Source organism: Crocuta crocuta, unplaced genomic scaffold (assembly GCF_008692635.1).
Source record: "Crocuta crocuta isolate KB4526 unplaced genomic scaffold, BGI_CrCroc_1.0 scaffold403, whole genome shotgun sequence".
NCBI lineage: Eukaryota > Metazoa > Chordata > Mammalia > Carnivora > Hyaenidae > Crocuta > Crocuta crocuta.
The window spans coordinates 617,043-626,617 of NW_027530631.1; positions in this window are offsets into that span (position 1 = coordinate 617,043).

Here is a 9,575-nt window from a genome sequence, read left to right on the forward strand (position 1 = left end):
AGCAGCTGGGTTTTGGGCATGCCAACAGTGAACTTAGAGCTTCCTAGGCAGCTGGGGCAGGTGTTAGTGATCTAAATGAGGTTGGTGGAATGACTTTTATTACTTTGCAATAGTTCTGGCAACTAGACCTATGTTCCTGCCATTCCAGTCCTGGTTCCCACTTTATTTTCTGTGGTTTTCCAGCAGGTTTTTAAAAGTTTTATATCACCCCCAACAGCTTTACTACACCTCTCTCTCCAGGCCAGATGAAGAAGTAATGCACAAAATTGTAGTACTTCATTTTGCAGTGTACTTTAGAAGCATAACCATAAGTTAAACATCCTGCCAGTAGCTCTTTTATTAATAAAGTGACCCCAGCCATAACTGCAAATACTACCCCGTTTTGTAATAAAAGGGATGTATTATCTTTTTCTCTAACACTAAATCAACAAAATTGATGGAATGCCTGCCATATATGAGACACTTTTATAATAACTATTTAGAAGTAGTTCCCCTGTCTTTAAGGAGCTTTAAGACAGTTGAGAAAGCAGGCTATAAGCTATGAAATAAAACTAACAATAGATGTTAGCAATTGGCCAGTGCCAAATTAAAGGTATAGATAAGAAATTCTACAGGATTTTCAAGGTGATAGAAGTATGTAGAAAATTCACATAAATGGACTCTGTGGACCTGGTAAGGCATAAAGATAATGAGAATTTAGATAAAATTAAAAGAGGTATAAATATAGTGTAAAATTGGCATCCATTCCAGTTTATCTGTAGCAGATCACCTCTATTTGACAAGAATGGGAGATAACATAGAGAAAATAATAGAACAGTTGTGTGGCAATAATTAGGGTAACAATAATAATGATATTAAAATAGCCAAAATGTAGGTGCTTACTATGAGCTAAACACTATTATGTTTTCTTTGTGCTAAATAGCATCTAGTTTAATCCTCAGAACAAAATCATATAGTGTGATTTTTCTGAAACTTACGTATAAGGAAACTGAAGCTCAGGGAAAGTAAATACTTGTGCAAGGATACATTCCCTTAATGATAAAGCCGAGGTTTGAATGCATATCTCTTTGATGTAAAATCCTTTTTATTTAGCAAGAACTCTCTATACCGGCAGAGGAACAACATAAGGCATGGCAGCATGAGGGCGGAGCTAGGATAGGGGAAAATTCTTTAAGGGGATAAATAGGTTTGTAGATAGACAGACAGAGATAGATCTCAGAGAGGTATGTCATCCCAGAGAGATATATCTATATCTCAGACAGATATATCTCAGATGTATATTGCAGTAAGGAGAGACAAAAAATCATTTGGAGTACATGGACTCTCTCACCTCCTTTCTTTCTTTTTTAATGTTTTATTACTGAAAGAGAGAGGGGGGGCAGCATGAGCAGGGAAGGGTCAGAGAGAGAGACACAGAATCTGATGCAGGCTCCAGGCTCTGAACTAGCTGTCAGCACAGAGCCCAACGCGCGGCTCGAACCCGCGAACCGTGAGATCATGACCTGAGCCACAGTCGGAGGCTTAACTGACTGAATCACCCAGGCACCCCTCTCTCACCTCCTTTCTTTTGCCACACTCCCCTTGTTCTTTCCCAAATATGGGAGAGATCTTAGAACCACTGGGGTCCTCTGCCTAGGATGTACATGTTGTTCTTTCTTCCTCTGGAAGTAAATGTGGCTTTCTCTCTTTCTCTTACAAGCTTTTACTCAAATGATACTTCTCATTGGGGCTTCTCTTGACAGTTCTGTTAAAATGCAAGAACCTCCTCCGGGTACTTCTGATCAACCTTATGTTACTTTGATTTTTCCATTTATTCCATAGCACTTTTAACTTTAAAAAATATTCTATAATTTAGTTATTTATTATGTATAAATTATCTCTCTCACACCTCTCCAAAATATGAACTCAACAAGGGCAAAAGATCTTCTCTGTTTTACTCATTGATATATGCAAAACCCTATAAGAGACTCAAGTATGTATACTTGTTCAGTAAGTGTTTTTTGAATGAATGATTATATCTTTAAAAATTTATTACTCAAATAACTAATACCCATCCTTAAAACTTTAGAAATATACAAAATATCATAAAACATTAAAATAACCATAATTTCACCAATGGTAAATATTATTACAGTTTCATGCATTCATATATTTTTATTACTAAAAAGCAGTTCTGAATCTATTCATTTTCAAAAATATTAGACATTAAAAATAATGTCATCAAGTTATTTTTGAGACATTTATTTGGAAGAATATTTACAAATATGCATTTTAGTTATTCAAATATCAATAAGACTTTTGTTTTTCATAATTTAGACATATTTTATGATTGTATAAGTCTTGAATTGTGCATGTAGAATATAATTAGAGATATGATGATCAGTAAGTTTTTGCACTGACAATAAAAGCAATGTTTAAAAATATTATCCAATGGTTTATAATCCAAAATGTGATTTCAAGGTAAAAGTTTTCAGTGAGATGAGGCAAGGAAGATGAATGTAGAAATGATAAAACACTCTAAATGTCCAGACCAGTAAGCTACACAAATGAAAGCTTTTCAATATTTCCGTATTCATTAACCTTTAATATAGCATCCATCACCTTGAGCAGTATTTATTATTTATACATCTCTGTGTCTTGTATATTATTTCTCTCTAAATCATTCTCCATATTGAAGGGAGTGAGGAGTGATATACCTGATATATTTTTAAAAATTTTTTTAATGTTTTTTATTTATTTCTGAGAGAGGGAGAGAGAGAGAGAGAGCATGGACAGCAGAGGGTCAGAGAGAGAGGGAGACACAGAATCTGAAGCAGGTGCCAGACTCTGAACTAGCTGTCAGCACAGAGCCTGATGGGGGCTCAAACCCAGGAACCATGAGATCATGACCTGAGCCGAAGTCGGACGCTTAACCCACTGAGCCACCCAGGCACCCCAGTATATCTTAAAACCAAATATGTGACTTATATGTATGAGCATTTATAATTTAAACTAAAAGCCTAAACTAAATAGTAATAAATATAAGAAATGTAATTTTATGAAAAAACGGAAATATTACGAACGTTAGTGCTATGAGAAAGGTAGACAAGGCATGTCCAGAGCATGAAACAGTGAGAAAATGCTTTAGATTTTATGATCATGTAAAGCCTCTCTGAGCAGGTGAAATTCTAGCTGAGAACTGAGGGATGAGAAGAAATCAGCTAAACAAAGTCTATGGAAGAGATTTCTAAGCCAACACATTTTTTTTTTCATCATGCAAAGTGTATTCTTCAATCCCCATCCCTTGTCACTCATCCCCACACCCACCTCCCCTCTGTAAAGCATCAATTTGTTCTCTATACTTGGGAGTCTGTTTCTTAGAGCACTTGGGTGGCTCAGTTGGTTGAGTATCCAAATCTCAGGTTATGATTTCTCAGTTCATGAGTTTCAGCCTCCATCTTTTTCTCTCTGTCTCTCTGTCCCCCTCTGTCCCCTCCCCTATTTTTGCTCTCTCCATCTCTCTCTAAAATCAAAATGAAAGAACGAAAGAAAAAAAGAAAGAAAGAGAGAGAGAGAGAGAAAGAGAGAGAGAGAGAAAGAGAGAGAGAGAGAGAGAAAGTGCAGTGCAGAAAATGCAACCAGAGCCCATTAAACAAAAGAGGCAGCAATGTGTGTTAAGTTGGTAAGATTGATGGGTGCATGATGACAGAGATTCATAGTGTCTAGTAATGAGCTTGGATTTTACTCTGTGAAATTAGTAGTCCTTGGATGATTTTAAATAAGGTGTTATATTATTTAATTTAGGTTTTCCAAATCTTAATCTAACTGCTTAATGGTTTTGAATTGAGAAAAGGAGTGGTTGCAACTGGTTATGGAAGATTAGAAGCTATACATTGTTGTTAACAATACTGTATATATATACTTGAAAGTGACTAAGAGTAAATCTTAGATGTTCTCACAACACACACACACACACACACACACACACACAAATGGTAATTATGTGATTATGTGAATTGATGTCTATGTTAACTAACCTTATTGTGGTAATCATTTTGCAGCATATATGTATAAATCTTTATGTTTTACTTACCTTACATTAATACAATGAGATATGTCAATTATATCTCACTAAAACTGGACAAAAGAAAAAGAAGCTCAGAGACCAGAGGAACATGAATGACCCAATCAAGATTTTGAATCTTGAGACCAAAGTTGAAGAAATTAGCATATTTTACCTGATTCCTGATACTTGACCATACAGTTACATGACTTGGGAATTGACATATTTTTATATTTATTATATTTACATTATATGAAAACATAATGTTGACAATTGTGTATAAAAATAAATAACAACTTTTGAATATCTATTCAACCTACCAAGAGTAAGTCATGATAAAACAGAATATCTAGACATACAGATAACTAGTAAAGAAATTAAATCAGTAATCAACAACCTTCCAACACACACAAATCCAGGACCATAGGGCTTTACTGGTGAATTTTACCAAACATTCAAAGAATTAATACCAATACTTCTCAAACTCTTTCCAAAAATAGAAGAGGGAAGTCTTCCAAACTCGAGATTAATATTACCTTGATACCAAAACCAGACAAGAATGCCACAAGAAAAGAAAATTGCAGGCCAGCATTCCTGATGAACATAGATGCAATATTCCTAAACAAAATATTAGTAAACTAAATTCAATAATACACTAAAGTAATCATACACCATGATTAAGTTGGATATGTCCCAGGGATATAAGGATGGTTCAACATCTAGAAATCAATCACTGTGATGCGCCATGTTAACAAGAATGAAGGATATAAATCATATGGTCATCACTATAGATGCAGAAAAATCATTTGACAGAATTCAAAGTCCATATATATAAAACTCTCACCAAAGCAGATATGGAGAAAATGTACCTCAACTTTACAAAGGAAATAAACCCACAGCTAATATCATATTCAATGCTGAAAAGCAGACAGTTTTTTCTCTAAGAATGGGAATAAGACAAGAATGCCTACTTTGACTCTTTTTATTCAGTATGGTGTTAGAAGTCGTAGCCAGATGAATAAAGCAGGAAAAAGAAGTGAAAGACATTCAAATTGGAAAGGAAGGAATATAACTGTCAGTATTTGTGGATGATATGATATTATATATATAAAAAACTAGAAAGAATCCATCAAAAATTGTTAGAACTAATAAATGAATTCAATAAAATTGCAGGATACAAAATCGACACACAAAAATCTGTTTCATATTTACACATTATTAATGAACTATTTGAAAGAAATTAAGAAAATAGTCCCATTTACAATTGCATCAAAAAGAATTAAATGCCTAAATTTAGCAATTTTTCAGTAGCCTTTTACACCAACTCCATGTTTTAGAGAATTAAATACAGTTTTCTTGAAATGGCTTGGCTTTTCCATTTCTGAGTTAATTAATTCATCTTTCATTTGGCTAAACTGTATCTTCAAGGAAACTTTTCTGTAAGTGTATATGATTATATTGTTGAATCATTAAATAGCTTAAAATTATTTCTCTTTCCTTTGCACATAAAAGTAAACCTACTCAGGAAGAGTCAACAGTGTCTTCTTTCCCACAGTGACTTGACAGATTTGATCTGTTGACTTCTGGCTTCTGATATGGTTAATTTGATGTTGGAAACTATATAATAATTCCAGTTTTTTGTTTTCTTTGTGGGCAATATAGTTTCATTTTTCTTTGTGTCTTTTTTTTTTTAAATCTAAGATACATCTTACTACAAGATTGTTTTAGAAGTCATGAGCTATTTTCCTTTGCAGATTAAGAGCAACTTGTTTTTCTAAAGTATCTTTTATCTCTCTGCCAGAGAAGAGTTCAAATTTGACTGGACTAAGCAAGAATAGCCTTTAAACAAATGATTGCAGTGTTTGGTACCCATCCGGGACAATTTTACTAGGATCAAAGCAATACTTCTAATTATATATTTTTTCTAATTTTAAAAGTAAATTTATAAATAAGAGTAAAAACTAAGTATTTTACAACCTTTTAAAAATAAGTAAATGTTCAAATTATTCTGAATAAATTATTCAAAATGAATGAAGAAAATTGATAAAATTGAAAATAAAAAATAGTCTTTAGCTAAGAAATTCAAGTGTGTACATACATCTGTTGAAATGATTTTTTGAGGCTGATCTATAATACCTTGTATTTTCCAAATGTTTGTAAATGAATATGTATTCTATTTACAACTGAAAATATAAAAATCATGCTCAGAAATATTATGATTTTTTTGAAAAAACTTGCATATTTATAATTTTGAAAATACTTTGCCTATATTTAAAAAATTTTTTTAATGTTTATTTATTTTCAAGAGGCAGAGAGACAGAGTGCGAGCAGGCAAGGGTCAGAGAGGGAGACACAGAATCCAAAACAGGCTCCTGGCTCTGAGTTGTCAGCACAGAGCCCAATATGGGGCTCGAACCCACAAGCTGTGAGATCATGACCCGAGCCAAAGTCAGACGCTTAACTGACAGAGCCACCCAGGCGCCCCTACTTTGCCCATCTTTGAAAACCAGAAGTTTTGTGACAGCAATAAAATTAAGCTTTGCCTCACTAAAACCTATGTGTAAGTCATAAAAATTAGACGGTCAAAATGAAATGATAAACTAGTATTTTATAATTCCCTTTTATTTATGTTTCTGTGGAGATCAGCAGTTTCATCTATTTGAATATTTAAAAATAAACTGGACTCAGTGATTTGATGTTTAACACATTTACTGTGTTAGTTCTATGTTAGTTACAGTAAAATAATGTACATTTCCCTTTGTTCTGAGAAGAAAATTTAGTTAGCTAGTGGCTAGAATTGACTGGGAGTGGGAGATTATAAATCTTTTTGTGAGGTCTTATTTGGAGCCTTGGTAGTGAAGTTTACTTGCTCAACAATTATTAACAAATGGAAATTCTTCTTTTCAACATATTTATTTGTAGTCATGAATATACTTGCTATTATGATTACTTATAAAATGTTTCAGCAAAATAGTTGTAATAGTAGGTCCATGTACTTAGCTCGTGTGTACTAGGAGAAATTTGTCTGGCTAAGGTTTCAGGCAGATGCTTTAATTTGCTTGCTAAATTATATCAGTTAGGTTGATATTCAGCTATTGAGAGAAAACTCAAAATAATTGTGATTATAAAAAGGTAGAGAGACTTATTTCTTTCTCATATAAAAGGCCAAAAGTAGATTGTCAGGGACTGGTATAGTTTTTCATGGTGACAGTCATTCAGGCTTCTTTCATCTGTGCTCTGCTGGGCATGTACTTAATTTCTAGGGTTATTTGATGGTCCAAAGTGGTAGCTCCAACTCTGATATCACATGTGAATTTTATGAGCACAAAGCACAACACTTATGTTTACCCCCCACTGGCCAAACTGCAGTCAACTTTCTATACCTAGTAGCAAAGTATGGGGGGAAACACAATCTTGAGGATAAATAGAATATATCCTACCCAAAATGTAGGTCTGCATTTCTAAAGAATTTGAGCAATTGATTCTGGGGAGCAAACATTCTCTGACAGATACCAGTCTTAGGCACACATGGAATTTGGCACCACCCTATTGCTATAGATGGGACCCTTCCCAAACAAAAAAACAAATCTATAATAGAGTCCACCCTGTTTTCTACTCCTTACATTTCCACATTTTATTTTCAACAAAGATGAGTAATTGTATTAAAGGACATGTAAGTCATGTTATTTTTCTGCCCTTAAACTTTGGATGGCTTCCCTCTCACTCAGAATAAAATCCGCTCTTCATCATGGCTCTTAAGACCCTCCATGATGTTGACTCTATTTCCCTTCCTATGAATCCCAGCTCACCAGTTTTCTTTTTAGCTACCTTGACTCCTTCTTATTTCCCAAATAAGCCGAGCATACTTTCCTTGACCACTGAATCACTGTCAGTCCCTTAGCCTGCTTCATTTTTCTTCATAGAACTATCACCTCCTGGGGCACCTGGGTGGCTCAGTTGGTTAAGCATCTGACCTCTGCTCAGGTAATGATTTCCCAGTTCATGAGTTCAAGCCCCATGTCAGCTCTGTGCTGGCAGCTTGGAGTCTCAAGTCTGCTTAGGATTCTGTGTCTCCCTCTCTCTCTCTACCCCTCCCCTGCTCATTCTCTCTCTCTCTCTCTCTCAAAAATAAAAATAAACATTAAAACTTTTAAAAATGAAATATCACCTCCTAACTCATTAAGTATGAATTTATTTTTATCTCCTCCCGTTAGAATTTAAACTTTATGGGAAAAGGGTCTTTGTCCTTTGTGAATTTGTATCTGTTCCAATTTCCTATTCCTTTAAATAATCAACACCCTTTTACCTATTCCCCTAATCAAATATAAATAACTAATATTTCTTTTGCTTAAAGATAACTATTTTTCATCACAGAGATGTATTTTTCCTCAACTGTGGCATTTTAATTTACTTCACCTCTCAAGAGGACATGATCTTTTTATTATTATTATTATTCTTTTAATGTTTTATTTATTTCTAGGAGAGAGAGAGAGACAGCGTGAGCAGGGGAGGGTCAGAGAGAGAGGGAGTCACAGACTGAAACAGGCTCCAGGCTCTGAGCTGGCCGTCAGCACAGAGCCCGATGCGGGGCTCGAACCCACGAACCGCGAGATCATGACCTAAGCGAAAGTCGGACGCTTAACCTACTAAGCCACCCAGGCGCCCCTAGGAGGACATGATCTTTTTAATCATTTTGCTCTCTCTCCTCCCGTCCACTAGTTTTTGTTTCTTTTTTCCATGACACCTGTAGAATATATTCACTTCCTCCCTCTTAGCCTTCATATCCTAGTGTCTTTTTTTCTTTCCCAATCTTTCATATCTAATAGAAATTCTCTTAATCTGGACTCTTCTGGTTCAGCAGACTTTCCTTAATATTGATATTATATATTTTGAAAGAAACTCTCTTTATTCATTAAACACATACATATATAGAGTATATATCAAGGTTCACTTCTTACCACTGTTCCTTCTGCTGTTAATCTTTCCCCATATTAAGGTCTCTCAGTTTCTTCATTATTTTGGGTAAACCCTGTCCTCAAATAATTGAGTAGAAAGATTTCTTGGTTTCTAAATAGCCTCATATAATCTTTTTCCTCCTCCCATGACAGGTATGATATGGTTGGAATAAAGTCTTTTCCTCTCTTTTTGCAAATGAGAAGTTCAATATATTTTTTAAAAAATTTTTTAGCGGACTCTTGAATTTGAGACCTATGTTTTCAGTATCAATGCAGATAACAACCTCTTATTTGGTGAAGGCTGAAAAGCTAATTAATGGCTCTCTGCTGACCGTTTCCAGCATCAAGGACGCCAACATACTCCTGTTAAAGTTCTCTTTAGACTTAAGTACACAGAACTGAGCTCTTCCTGGGGTCTATTGGCCCAGCTCTCCCCCTGATTTCTCCTGATTTCTGCCCCCCACCAAGACTACTGAGGAAAGAGCACTTGGAAAATTTAGTAGAAGTAATGCTACTCCACATTGTTTACTAGTTTCAGCAGAATCCTGGCTAAGCAGATGCAAGTAAATTGTAGTTGG